Source organism: Leptopilina boulardi, unplaced genomic scaffold, assembly GCF_019393585.1.
Source record: "Leptopilina boulardi isolate dan_hultmark-lab unplaced genomic scaffold, ZJU_Lbou_2.1 LbouV2_335, whole genome shotgun sequence".
Lineage (NCBI taxonomy): Eukaryota > Metazoa > Arthropoda > Insecta > Hymenoptera > Figitidae > Leptopilina > Leptopilina boulardi.
The window spans coordinates 857,901-873,652 of record NW_026137902.1 but is presented as its reverse complement, the minus strand read 5'-3'; the positions used below and the strand labels follow the sequence as shown (position 1 = coordinate 873,652).

The window sequence follows — 15,752 nt, the reverse complement described above, 5'->3', positions numbered from 1 at the left end:
AATGAAGAAAGATAGTTCAGAAACAAAAAATTTTAGGTTGTTTGTAAAATTTTAATTAAAAATCAATAATATGACATCAAAGTTAGCATCCCTGAGCGCATTGCGAATGAAACGCTTTCCCTATTAGGTCTGAGTGTGGATTCCCCATAAAGATCCTCATAATACAGGTAATGATATCCCAGAAAGATAAGATAAGATAGTTTTATTAGTTTATAAATATTTTCTTTTCTTTTAAATATCTAATTTTATTATATATTATTTAATTTATTTTTTTATTGCTTAATAAGAATAAAACTACAAGAATATTAGCAAGAAAATTTATTTTAAATATTTCAAAACCGAACTAAAAAAAATTTTCAAAATTTAAATTAAACAGAACTGGACCCCGCACAAAATACATTACAAATCACTTTCGGTCAAATATGTTAAAACTTCGTAAAAACAAACACATACCACACCACACAACACCACACCGAACCGAACAATACCATACCACGGCATACCGAACCGCACCAAACCATACCGAACCATATCACACCGTACCGTACTGAATCATATCACACCATACTACGCCATACTGAACCATACCACGCCGTATCGTACCAAACCATACCGAACCGTATCGAACCATACCACGCAATACTGAACCGTACTACACCGTACCGTACCAAAACATACCGGACCGTATCGAACCACACCACACCATATTGAACCATACCTTCCCTTATCACAGCATACCATACCATACCATATTGAAGCATACTGAACCACACCATACCGAACCGAACAATACCATACCACGGCATACCGAACCGCACCAAACCATACCGAACCATATCACACCGTACCGTACTGAATCATATCACACCATACTACGCCATACTGAACCATACCACGCCGTATCGTACCAAACCATACCGAACCGTATCGAACCATACCACGCAATACTGAACCGTACTACACCGTACCTTACCAAAACATACCGGACCGTATCGAACCATACCACGCCATACTGAATTATACCTTACCTTATCACAGCATACCATACCGAACCATACCATCCCATATTGAAGCATACTGAACCACACCATACCGAACCGTACCGAACCATACCATTCCATATTGAAGCATACTGAACCACACTATACCGAACCGTACAGAACAATACCATACCACGGAATACCGAACCGCAATAAACCATACCGAACCATATCACACCGTACCGTACCGTACTGAATCATATCACACCATACTACGCCATACTGAATCATACCACACCGTATCGTACCAAACCATACTGAACCGTACCGTACCAAAACATACCTAACCGTATCGAACCACACCACGCCATATTGAACCATACCGAACCGTACCGAACAATACCATACCACGCCATACCGAACCACACCTTGCGATACCATACTATACTATAATTTTTTTTATTTATGCAAATAATTTTAATTAAAAATTTTTCTAGTCTTCAGTTTTAATAGTAAAAAAAATTTATGAAAAAAAATTAGGTGAAGCTTTTTTAAATAATTGAATTTTTAAAGAATTATTAAAATTAACAAAAATAAGAAACTGAATTTTTTTAAAAAATATTACAATTATTAAAAATAATTGAATTTTTTAAGAAATATTAAAATTATTGAAAATAATAATTGAATTTTGGAAGAGTTACAGTTGACATTTTTAGAAATAATTGAATGTCAAAAGATTACGTTAAATTTTATAGAATTGTAAATAATTTATCAAATAATTTAAGATAACTTTTTTTAAAAATAATTGAATTAAAAATTGATTAAGATAATTGAATTTGTAAAGAATTTCATTCAAATTATTTAAAATGATTAGTTTAGAGAATAATTTTAGTTAATAATTTGGTAAATAATTGAACTAAAACAGATCTGTAATGTTTAATAGAAAAGACGTATTTTGTTTAAAAATGTTATAAAAAAAGATCGAAAAAGTCGAACGTTACAGGAATATCCTATTCCTACGTAATAAGGAATAATTTGTTTATTAGATATTTTAAAAATAAACCTCATTGCACTCGAAAACAAAGTATTGTTTTAAACTATGAAAGAAGTTTTGATTTTAGTATTATACATAAAATATTAAGCAAGAAAGATTTAAAAAGATTATAGAATAGTTACACTTAGAGCATAAATAGCTTTACACCTTGTTTCCAAAGTGCCCTTCAACCATCAAGCTAAGATTTTTCAGTTTGCACTATTTTTGCAGCCATAAAAATGCAATTTTTATACATAACTCTGACACACACAAACACACACCCGCGCAGTATATTATTAACTCAACCTCCTACATTATCATAATTTTAATCGGTCTCCCAGCAATTAGATAAATGAACAGCAACAGTTCCTTTCTTAGCTTCTATTAATATTCCTGGCGCTATAACGTCATGGTATGAGACAAAAATTTTGTTGTTTGTGGGTGTAACGAATCTCATGTACTGCGTAGTATATGCTCCTCCAAGGTCCTGAAATTCTTCTCCGATGAAGCCGGCAACTGTTTCTTCTTCTTGCTGATAAGATATTATATTTTTTATTATGATAAATTTCCTTTCGCGGCAATATGCAATATGGTCACAATATTTATGATTTGCATTTGTCTTTCTCGCATACTTAACACCGTGTACAGTTGCTTTCTGAAAAAAACTGACCTCATTATCTACCTGTATTTCTACACCACTGTTAGTTGAATTTCTTCCGGGGTTGCTTGGCGCGTTCTTGGTCTTCCGTTTCCAACAAAATAGTGAGCTTCTGGCATTCCTGGAGGTACTCGGATAGTCTTCCTTTCTAACATAGTTTCGATTTCTGTCCGTGTTATACGACTAATGTTTTCTTCTTCCGCGGCACGTAAGACAAATTGCCTCATAAAAAAACGGGTCACCATTTGTTCCGCTCGATGTTGTGGACTTTTAATTGAATCTGCAAACGGTTTATTTGCCGACTCAAAAGGTAACGTTGAAAATACCCATGCAGGTCCCCAATTTTCAGTTGATTTGGGACTATGTCTATTCAGATGAATATTGTAGCGCATGTTCTCTTCGCCATAATGGACCTCAGTCTCATTGACGAATTCGTCGAGGAGAGTTTTTGCTTTTTCCAGATCTTCATTTGTTATGGATGCATTGTTTAAAATAAAAATTGCTTCGGAGTACTTAGCTTGATGGCTGAAGAACGGTTCTTTTAATATTTCGTCAAGACAAGGAAGTGAATAATATAAAATCCAATTACGCCACTCCGAAGCCTTCCATTTCTTTGATGTTTTTATGCTACGAGGTTTTCTGGAAATTCTGGACGGTGTCTTGATAGCTGTCAATATTTGATCGATTTTCCTCTTCTTCGATGGCTGGCCGATGTACCATTCCCTTCCGACATCTTGCATGTGGTTCTCGTGAAATGTTTTCCCGTTTCCTAAGTAAGCATTGTGAGCAATGTCAACTACTGGACCTTCAATAAGGTCAAATCCTCTGAGACTTGCTAATCGAGAGCAACCTTTAATTCCTCTAGACGGTGTGCCACTTGTTACTGCCTGTCGTATATCCTGTTGCATTGTTTCCATTGTTCGCAATTCTTCTTCCTCTGCATTGTAAATCCATCTTCCGTTGACACTTTTCCCTTTCGCGAAACACCAAGGGCAAGCGTATTCTCCGTTATATTGCGTCATCCTTAAGACCATTGGTCGAGCAACTGAATCAGCTGTGCAGTTAACTACAATAAATTTACTGATTACTTCTCGCTCTGGAGTTGGTCTCCAGCGAATTCCAGTGTCATGTAGTTCGTTTATGTCTTCAACCATGGTCTTCATTATTAAACCCATATTGGGTTTTTCTTTCCCTACCCATAGACAGAACAGAAACAGAAATGTAACAGAAATGGATAACACGAAGCTTTCGACGATTTTGCAACTGTCATCCCGTCAGTCCAAAGTTGTAAGGAATAATTGTATTCTTCTGCAAAATATTCTTCTAAATCCTCTTTATATTTTACTCCATCAAATATATCTTCCATTGCGTTGGGGTCCCTCTTAATCCTGGTTTCCTTGTATCGTAAGGCTTCGGCTGCTTTCGGTGAATCTAAAAATTCCTTTATTTGAGGAGCTAAACGAATTTGAATAAATGTCGCGACAAACGTTTTTTCATTTCCCGGACCACACTTTCCACACTCGCAATTTCTGTCGACACTCTTTCCATTTCCGACAAGTTGACCGCATTTCTCACAATATAAATAGTACGCTAAATTTGAATCATCTCTTCCTAGTGTCCTCCATAATGCATTCTTCGTTGTGGGAACATTTATATGTTCGTATGTCTTCTTCAATAATAACAATCTCTTCACAAGCTGTTCATAAGTATTGTTGAAACGTAAGGCAAATGTCAATTCCAATAACAAGTGGTCTAATGATGTCAATCTTCCATTATCTCTAACTGGAGCATTCATTCCATTAATTCCTGCAAATCCTTGGAATAAAGGGCGCTGTGGGAGTTCATTTGCATTCTCTTCTACATCAAATTCGCTATCGGTAGTAAGTTCTTCGCTTTCGCTCCCAACATCATCTGAATCACTACTACTGTTGAGTAGTTCTCCTGCGTCTACTGCTTCACCTTCATGATTCTCTTGTTCTCTTTCTTGATCATGGTCTTCTTCTTCGGTTTCTTCATTGTTGGAGTTTAACTCTTCTTCATAGTTGGAGTTTACCTCTTCTTCGGTAGAGTTTACATCTTCTTCCGTATCCTGAACTACACTTTCTGCTTCTTCGGTGTCATATCCTGTCGACAAATCATCTGATTCATTTCCTGACTCTCCACTCATTCTTTCTGTACCATCAACATTACTATCTTCTGATACACCAAGCCTGTTACTTTCACTCTCATTTTCTTCTAGCGACATACTTTCCGCGTCACTTTCATTCCTATCATTCAATCCTGAAACAATATGCTCATTCTCTTCTACTAACATGCGTTCTTCATCACTCTCATTTTCATCATCTAAACTTAACAATCTACGTCTTTTAGAAGGACCCGCGTGCGAAGTCTCAGATTCCTGTCGGCGCTCCATATTTCTTCGGTTCTTAAATCTGAAATAAATTATATAAATATTAGGACATATTTAAATTAATTGTTATATCATTACTATACTATAAGGGGCAACACCCCCGTAGTATATATAACAAATTCTTTGAAAAATATAATTTATTTATTTAATTACGGAAATATTTTTCATTAAATTTGACTAAAAACCAATCTTAAAATACGACTTAAAATATTATAATACTAATTTGTATTATATTTTAATTACAGGTTATATGGAAATTCAGAAAATATTAAAATAAGTCTAATATTTACCAGAAATATCAGCCGCCGCTGATTCAAGAATGAACTCTAGGCGAGAACTTCGACGCTACGCGGGAGCTCACAGTACTCGCCTACCATTCAATTCACGAAGCATTCAGACTCACATACCATTCATAATTTGTCTCAAATGAACACTAGGCGAGAATTTCGACGCTACGCGGGAGCTCACAGTACTTGCCTACTGTTCAACTCCCGAAGCATTAAAACCTTGAGTATTGATGTTATGTTAATTTTTAACTTATGTTTTTGATATAGATAGTACAATATCTGAAATTTTCGAGACAAATTCTGAACGGTACGCGAGTTTTAAGGGGTTTCCTAAATTTTTTTGGTCAAAAAAATCGAATTTTTTTTTTTCATTTTTTGATAGGAAAGTATGTTAAGAATGTGTGGTTAAATCATTAGATCGTAATTCGCTCATAATCTTAAGTTATTTAACAAAATACATATATATGTGCATCTACAGATCGTATAATTAACCCTTTCGTGCGCACGATAAACCGAGCGAATGGAATTGCTTGAAATTCGTTACTCGGGGGTTATTGGGGTCTCTGATTACGAATTTAATGTCAGATTTTAAAAATTCAAAATGGCGGATCCAAGATGGCGGATAAATTAAAAAAATGCTTGGATTGGCTCAAAATTCTTACTCATATTCTTACGAATATGATGACAGAATTCGAAAATTCAAATATAAAAAAGGTTTTTTGGTTTGCTGATAATAAACCCGACATGGTCATGGACCCAGTATGGACAATTCATCATATTCATATCATTTCATCATTTTCGAGCAAATCCGATTAGTTTTAAAATTTTCGTCCGCCATATTGGATCCGCCATTTTGAATTTTTAAATTCTGACATCATATTCGTAATCAGCGACCCCAAAAACCCCCGAGTACCAAGTTTCGAGTATATGCAATTGATTTTTAACTTTCATGTCCGCCATATTGGATCCGCCATTTTGAATTTTTTAAATCTGACATCATATTCGTAATCAGCGACCCCAAAAACCCTTGAGTAAGAATTTTCAAGCTGATTTAGTTACTTCTGCTTGACTCATTATAACCTTTTGATATCAATACTTTAAACGATTTTTTCTCAAAACACTATATTTAAAAATGGTAACCAGTAGAACTCAAAAACCGTTTGACCGATTTCAAAAATTCAAGTTGCATTTCAGTGGAAGTTTTTGCAGGTCCTAAACCTCTAATATATTTAAAATATTCAATAATCAGGTTTTTGTGAGTGATTGATTGTCAAAAAAATGGTGTTTTTTCAGTTTTTTGGGTTCTAAAGCTTGCCATTTTTTTAATTTTTGATTTTTTTTAATATCTCGAGGTTTAGGACCTGTATTAGGTCTTATACTTTAAAATCACGTTTGATTTTTTTATTTTAGATGATTCTGCGATGAGCTACAGTGGTTACCGTAAAGGACCTTGATTTTGACCAGTGTACATAGCGACCTCTGTAGAAGGAGCATAATAATATTTTTTAAGATCGCAATTTTTTTTTAAATAGTTCTTTACGTATATAGTAACATGTAAAAACTTTTGATCAATTATATTTTAAAACTTATGAGTACACGATCTTTTAAAAACCTTCTATTTTAGGGCAAAAAAATTTAGGAAACCCCTTAATGCTTCGCGAGTTGAACAGTAGGCGAGTACTGTGAGCTCCCGCGTAGCGTCTAAATTCTCGCCTAGTGTTCATTTGAGACAAATTATAAATGGTACGTGAGTCTGAATGCTTCGTGAGTTGAATGGTAGGCGAGTACTGTGAGCTCCCGCGTAGCGTCGAAGTTCTCGCATAGCGTTCATTCTTGAATCAGCGGCGGCGATAAAACGCCAAATTGACAAGTTTTAAGTAAATTTCAATGATTTTTAATTTTCCTGTCTAATGTAATGTACCAAAAAAGAAAAAATTTCTTCAAAAATCATTGATCATTATAAAAGTTTTGAACTTCAGCATAGTTCAAAATAACTAAAATTTAAATTTCTTCTAACAAATTCAATCTGTCAAAATTGACTATTTTTCCAGTGATAATATAATACTTTTTTCATTTGAACGTTTTCAGAACTTTAAGAATAACAATATTTTGGATCTAAAATTGTATTAGTTATTAAAAAGATATATGAACAAAATTTCAAATATTTAAAAAACCGTTAAATACTATAAGTTTCATAAAAAATCCATAATTTTTAATAAATTTAAGTTTCATAGGGTTCAAATAGTCCTAAACCACAGGTTAAATATTTAAAATATTGTTTTAATATTCCTACACAGCACAATATCTTGTTGTAAGCTTCCCTTGAGTTTAAACCTAAAATTTGTTAGCTTACAGCGTAAACTTCAGGTGAGGTTAAGTAAAGCTGCAAATGTTGTGTATCCTACATCACAATATATATCATCTGTTGAGAAAAAAGTTAAATATTAATAAATAATATTTATTAATATTAAATAACAGTAGTTGTAAGCTTAAAGGAAGTTTATATGAGGCTTACAGTAATCATACTTGGGAGCTTACATTAAGACTATGCACGAAGCTTACAGTAAGTTTACAGGAAGCTTACAGTAAGGTTATAGTAAGCTTAACTGTAAGCTGACTATAATCTTACACTGCAGCTTACGGTAGAGAGGACATTTGTAAAGCTTACCTTAACCTTACCTGAAGTTTACGCTGTAAGATAACAAATCTTAAGATTAAACTCAAGGGCAGCTTACAGCAAGATATTGTGCTGTGTGGGATTATAATTTTTTAAATGCACCAAAATTTAAAGTTTTTCATAAATTGCACGCAAGAAATTTTTTTATTCAAATGATAAATATAATTTATTTGTATAAAAAAACTATATTTTTTAAAGAGCTTTTAATCGCACTGGAAAAAAATTATTTCATTCAAAATATTTGTTACTTGACTATAATCAAATTAATATTTACTTGAACCAAATAATTTTTATATGAATCAAATAAACTGTATTTGAACTAATAATTTCTGTATTTGAAAAAAATACCATTTCATTAACTCATAATTCTTTGATACAAATAAATATTTATTTCATAATAGTCAAGCACGGTGGGTCGTTATTCCGCATCCAACAAGCCCTATATGAACTACTTTGGATTAAAGAATTTTTTATAAACAATTGTCAACAATCCACTAACCCAAAGTACTTCATATGAGCACCTGGATATAATAACTCGCGCTACGCTCGACTTTACCTACAAAAAGTGTAAGAAAATTCAAATTGAAAATTTAGAAATTTGGAAAGTACTACCTTGTAGGAAATAAAAAGGCGCATCTTTTTTTCCTTTAACATTTTTTAGAAAAACGAATATTTTAAATAATAAATAACAAAAACTAAGTAATCTTGATTCACAAATTTCATTAAGTTTTAAAACATAAATCATCGTATCTTTTACAATTATTAACGGATTTGATTAAAAATTGGTATGCACACGCTCTTGGGTCTACTGAAGACGTCAATATAATAAAAATTAAAAAATCACTAATTGTTTATTAATTTTTTGATATAAATAGAGACCAGTCGGAAATCACGTTTTCTTACATTCGGCGACAAAAAGTGTGCAGGGAACTTTACAGTTTAGATAACTTCCAGTGAGACATTTGTTTATTACTATATAGGGAAGTTTTTTGGAAAATTTTAAGCCGTTCACGCAGTGAACCTTAACGGAACCCTTATAGTTTCACTCACATCCGTCCGCAAAATCCTGCTCCTCCCCCCTAAAATCTAGCCATTTTAACCGATTAGGCTCAAATTTGGTATACATACGTATTTTTGCAAGTAGATTTCAGAAAAATTATAGCGAACCCGATTGGAATTGAATTTAAGGTTAGGTCCAAGTGAGGCAGCGCCATCTACATTGAAACTAAAATTTTGGAAAATTTCAACAGCCTTTTCTCGAAAACAAGAAGATAAAATGCGTTTTTCTTTATGGATAATAGATTATTAGCAAGAAATACACCAGCTAAAACTTTTTTTGAGTTAAAATGATAAAAAAATTTCATGTCGATAAATTAAATATGATCAGTTTTTTCACAAAAACTGTAACAGTACTTTCTCGGAAATTACAATCAAGAATACAATTTCTATTTGGAAAATTAATAAACGTTAAACAATCTCCTCCTTTCGGCAAAATCGCGAAACGTCTGGTGACATAAATAACCTGCCAAACGGCTGTCATAATGAGTAAAACACGGAGAGAAATAGATGGTAAGAATTTATGATCTTAAGATGGTAAAAAGTAGATGTTATCCGGTACTATCATTATACTACTTGGTACTATCAAAGATGTTACAAAAAGTATGGTTATGTTACCCACTACAATCAAGATGTTACTCCGTACAATCTGGATAGTAACTGATAGAATCTAGATTGCTGTCCGTATACCTATATAAGATCGAATATGGTATCTGGTACTATCTAGATAGTACCCCGTACCATCTATTTCTCTCCGTGAATATGTTATGTTAAAAAACTTTTTTTTCTTATTTTCGTGATTGGTAAATCTTAGCTGGTGTATTTTTTAGCGTTTATTAATTTTCCAAATGGAAATTGCATTTTTGGTTGTAATTTCTCAGAAAGTACTGTTACAGTTTTTGTGAAAAAAATGTGCTCATATTTAATTTATCGAAGTGAAATTTTTTTCATTACTTTAACTCAAAAAAAGTTTTAGCTGGTGTATTTCTTGCCAATAATCAATTATCCATAAAGGAAAAAGCATTTTACCTTTTTGTTTTCAAGAAAAGGCTGTTGGAAATTTTCCAAAATTTTAGTTTCAATGTAGATGGCGCTGCCTCACTTGAACTTGTGGGATGTTGTTATAATTTACTATTTAATATTTAGAAAATCCCACACCGTGTTCTTTCATATAAATCTGACTCCATAATTACAAAATATTACCACTATTTATTTAACATACCGAAATATAATTATATGTGTTTAAAATACAAATGAGATAACACGCGTTCGTGCTACTCCGAAATCACACTCGTTCTTACTACCTTCACGCACACCCATAATCCCCCACTCCCTGCAGGAAGGGGTGAGAGGGGACATATCTAACCGTTCCCCACAAACCTAGCCTTAATATAGTTATAGTAGAAAAACTCAAAATTTCGGGAAAAAGTGTGTCCCCCCCTAAAATCCAGCCATTTTAACCGATTAGGCTAAAATTTGATATACATACGTATTTTTGCGAGTAGATTTAAGGAAAATTATAGCGAAGCCGATTGGAATTGAATTTACTAGAGCTATAGTATAAAAACTCGAAATTTCGGAAAAAAGTGCCCCCCCTTAACTTTCACTTTTGGAGCTACGATGCTCAAATTTGGTAAACATACGTATTTTTGCGAGTAGATTTAAGAAAAATTATAGCGAACCCGATTGGAATTGAATTTAATAGAGCTATAGTATAAAAACTCGAAATTTAGGAAAAAAGTGTTTCCCCATTAGCTTTTACAGTTTTGGAGTTAGGATGTTCAAATTTGGTATGCATATGTAATTTTACGAGTAGATTGAAGGAAAATTATAGCGAACCCGATTGAAATTGAATTTAATATAGTTATAGTACAAAAAGTCGAAATTTAGGAAAAAACGTATTCTTCCCCGCTTTAACTTTTACAGTTTTGGAGCTAAGAAGCTGCAACTTGGTACACATATTTTATTTCACGAAAAATATAGCCAACCCCTTTACAATATTATATTTAAATATGTAAATTTAAATAATCGTGAACGAAACCCTAGATAAGCGAGTGTAACTCGTACTTGACCAATTTTTTTTATTTATTTTTTTTTGAAAGCTAAAAATGTGCATTTTCACCACAAAAAATATTGAGATGTCCTTTTTTGTTATTTTTGAGATATTAGTTAATTAATTAGTTAAGGTTAATAAAAAAATAATACACTAGAACGTCAATCGAGAACACGTCAGTCGAAAACAGAGCAAGGGAACACTTGAGGGGAAGTGGGGAAGCGGGTAAAATTTAGGTTATGACTGACGCCAAAGTCGTACTTGTGATTTTTAAATTTAAGGTGGATTCAGTGCCCCACTAGTGAAAATCCCCTAGATAAAATTCACATTGTTACGTAAGGCACTTCATACGGCCCTGAGTGTTTTTATTTTCGAGCGATAAAAATCGCGTCAATCGAGAACAGCACTGAACATTCGTCTGTTCTCGATTGACGTTTTAGTGTATATTCTATAAACAAATAAAGTTATCGTATTTCTGACGTTACTAAAGGAAAGTTTACAAAATTCCGCATCCAACGAGCCTTATATGAAGTACTTTGGGTTAGTGGATTGTTAATAAACAATTGGCTAACATGGCAATTGTTTATAAAAAATTCTCTAATCCGAAGTAGTCCATGTAGGGCTCGTTGGATGCCGAATTACGTCAGCTTTCAATGGGTACCTTTAGGATTGCAATAACTTTATTTATTTGTAAAATATTTCATTTTTTATTAACATTAATTAATTAATTAATTAATATCTCGAAAATAACAAAAAAGGACATCTCAACTTTTTTTCTGGTGAAAACACACATTTTTAGCTTTCAAAAAAAATTAACAAAAAAAAATAAAAAGGACCGAACTTAAAAAGAAATTGAAGAAAGGTTTAATATTCAAAAAAGGGTCAAAATTTGAATTTTTTTTGCACCATTCGAAAGAGCAGGAAAAAACCTTTTGAAAACATATAGGGAAATTTTTTTTTCTTTTTTCTGTTTAAAAGTTATACAAGTCTTCAAAAATTTACTGTTTAAATTTTTGAAAAAAATTCAACCCCCTCTCTCTCCGATAGTTTTTAAAAAAACCTAACAATACTTCGTGGTTAAATTATTTACCCCTAGGGGTAAACTATGTGCAAGTTACAGCCCGATCCGATCAACTTTTTTTTCACTTAGTTCGCTACAGGAATTTTACCTCATATATATCTACCTATATTACAAAAAGATATCGCCGCCATCGCCACCGCTGTTTCAAGACTCTAAATATAGCCGCAAGTCCTCCTCCTCCCTCTACCCCGCCAAAAATTACATGCATTTAGATATTATAATCTTTTCAAGACTGTGAATATCCACCCCGCCAAAAATGTTTGTTTCAAGGCTCTAAATATAGCTGCAATTCTCCCCCTTCGTTGAAAGAGGGAGGTGGATTTCCTGCCAAAAATGACCTGAATTTAGAGGTTATGTTTGTTTCAAGACTCTGAATATTGCGGCAAGTCCTCCCCCCATCCCTCGTCTCTCTGCATTTCCCACCAAAAATTACTTAGATTTTGAGGTTAAGTTCGTTTCAAGACTCTTTTTATAACCGCAGGCCCCCCTCTCTTAAGTTGAGGGGGAGGTGGATTTTCCGTAAAATGATTGCGGTCGAAGCATTTTCTTGGTGTATGATCATCCCTGAAAACAGTGGCGTTTCCACTTTTTTTTCGTCATTTTCATGCAACCTAAATTTGCTTCAGACCCACCGTGCAAGATTATTTGAATCAAATAAATTTTTTCAGTGTATTTTATTTGCAACTATTAAAATTTATTTCAAACAAATAAATTTGTATTTCCTCTGAGGGGCCGTCCATAAATTACGTGACACTATTTTGGACTATTTTAGACCCTCTTCCCCCTGTCACACTTTTTGCATACATTAGCGCCATTTTTTCTGCTGGTTGTCACAAATTGCTTGACCCCCACCCTTCCCCTTAAGGTGTGACGTAATTTATGGACGATCACTGAAACGCATATATTTTTTAAATAAAATATATAATTTTGCTAATTTGAAATTCAACTATATTATAAATTACAAATGATTTATAGTAAACTATATTAATTATTTGATATAATGTATTAAAATTACTTAGTTATCTGAATATTTATTTTTTGAAGTTAAAACAAAAAATGTGCATTATTGGCAAATTAAACTGTTCCTCCTGTTTCTTACAAGCGCCAAATGAAAAGACGATTTGTATATATGAGACTCGAAATTGTACAAGTAAATTTGAAAAAAAAATTGACATTTTAATAACTTACAGTGATTAAGACTCATCACTTAAATGCATGATAAAAATTATTGCGCAGTCTTTAAAGTTTTTAATTTTTACAAAACGAAGACATAATATTAATATTATAATGATAATACAATAATAAAAATAAATATGTAATATACATACTTATATGATGAGAATGTTATAAATGTGATAATATTAATAACATTTTATATGCTTAAACACGTTAAAAATTAATATTGTTTAGAAAACATTACCATTAACTAAAAAATATAATATATTCAATCGCGAAAATGTTTTATATTGCTTTCATAATATTTTCTTATAATAAAGGATTTCATATAAGCGAGCCTTTTCTTGCCTATGGGAAAAGTATAGTGCGCAAGCGCAGTTGCGTTATGTACAGTCATTGGCAACCCTGTCACAGAATCGCCTGTTCGTGCCGGTTATATCGTTCTTTACATATTAGTTCAGTTCTTCATTGTGCATTTTGTTCTCCAGTTAGTTTTTTTAAATAATATTTTAACTATTTACAAAAAATGGAAACACCAAAGAGCTCAGTAGTTATTCCAAACAATGGTAAGTATTTTTAAATACATGGATAAAAAATGTAGTAAAATTTTTAATATGATTTATTCATAAACTTTTAACCTATTTTAATATTCACATGTGACATATAGATATGTCCATATTTTTTATTTTGATTTTCATATGAGTCAAGACCCGAATTTCATGCAATTTGAAATTTTGTTAACAATTCCTAAAGACTTTTCAAAAATTTTTGTCAATTCAATTTTAGAGAATTTTTAATTGAAATTCGTTTTAATAATTTAATTTTTGAAGTATTTCATTAAAATTATTTTTAAAAATTAATTTAGAAAAAAATATTTTTTAATTTTTTTTATTTTGTGTTGTCGGTATTATTATTATTATTATTATTATTATTTATATAATAAAAAAATTTAATTTAATTAAAAAATTTTAAAGCAATTGACATTTGTCAGATTTATAGTAAAATTTTCAGGAATAACTAAATTTTTAAATTGACATTTTTGAAAATGTGTATTGCTGTGGATTTTCTTTATAATTTTATTTAATTAAAATTGTTTTTAAATAATTAAATGGTAGAGAATTTTTAATTGAAAACTTTACATAATTGAATTATTAAAAAAATTGATTAAAATTATTTTGAATAATTAATGTAACAACAATTTTTAAAAAAGCATAATTTCGAAAGGTACATATTTTAATTTTTGATCAAATAATAAAATTTTGATGTTTTTTAGTTAAAAATTTTGAAAATATCGGAATACATAAAAAACATGCCATATTTTGAAATATATATATTTAGGTCTTTTAAAATAATTGACACTTTGTATAGTCACAATCAGAATTTTTATTAAAATTTGAAAAAGTATTGTATTGTAAATTGTTCAAAATATTTAAAGTTGAAAATACGTTTATATATTTGAACTTTCAGAACTTTGAAATTTGATTTAAAATCAGTTAAATTTTAAAATTCTAAAAATCGCAAAAGGAATTAAAGTTTTGAAGTTTAAAATGTTTATAAAAATTTTCAAAGTGTCGGAAACAAAATTTTCTCTATATAGAAACATATTATATGAGATTCTGATCAATTGTCCGGATGTATGTATGTGTGTATGTGTGTGGATCCGTTTTTGTTTAGACGATAATTTGGTAGGCTTATTTATCATATTAATATCTCAAAATTGACCAAAGGATTTTAAAAAATACCCCCAAAAAAACTTTTATCGTCATCTTTCTAAATAATTTTTAAAAAGAAAAATTTAATGTTATATATAATAAAATCATTACAAATAGATTGGTATATATAAAGTATACATTTGAGGTAAATTTATTAAATTAATAAAAGTTAAAAACTAAAAAATTCACATTTTAGCTGAAAATTTTTGTATTTATTTAAATTCAAGTTTAAATATAAAATAATTGTGTTCCTTGCATTGAAGCGAATCGATGTAATTGTAAATAATTATAAATTATATATTATTTTTCATTAATTTTTAGAAATTTCAACTAAAATGTGAATTTTTGATTTTTTAACTTCCATTTCAATGTTAATGCTTTCTCCACAAGGAAGCAAATTTTTTTGCTGGTCGTAAAGAGAAAGCAAAATGTTCATGTAATGAACATCTGAATTTGCAACTTATTTATTTTAGTGATTTAAAGAAGAAATTCCACTTTCAGAATAGAAAAAGAATTTCCGACGAAAGAAAAAAAACTTTTGCTTCTTATCGGAGAAATTAATAAAAAAATTGTAGCTATACAAAATAAAAATAGTTTAAAAAATACAAATAAATGATTTACTTTCTTGA

General features: G+C 31.3%; 1 pseudogene; it reads right to left on the bottom strand.

Moving 5' to 3' along the window:
• Positions 1-368: 368 nt before the first annotated feature.
• LOC127285589 (uncharacterized) lies at positions 369-2,688 on the bottom strand (annotated as a pseudogene).
• Between the last annotated feature and the right edge of the window lie 13,064 nt (positions 2,689-15,752).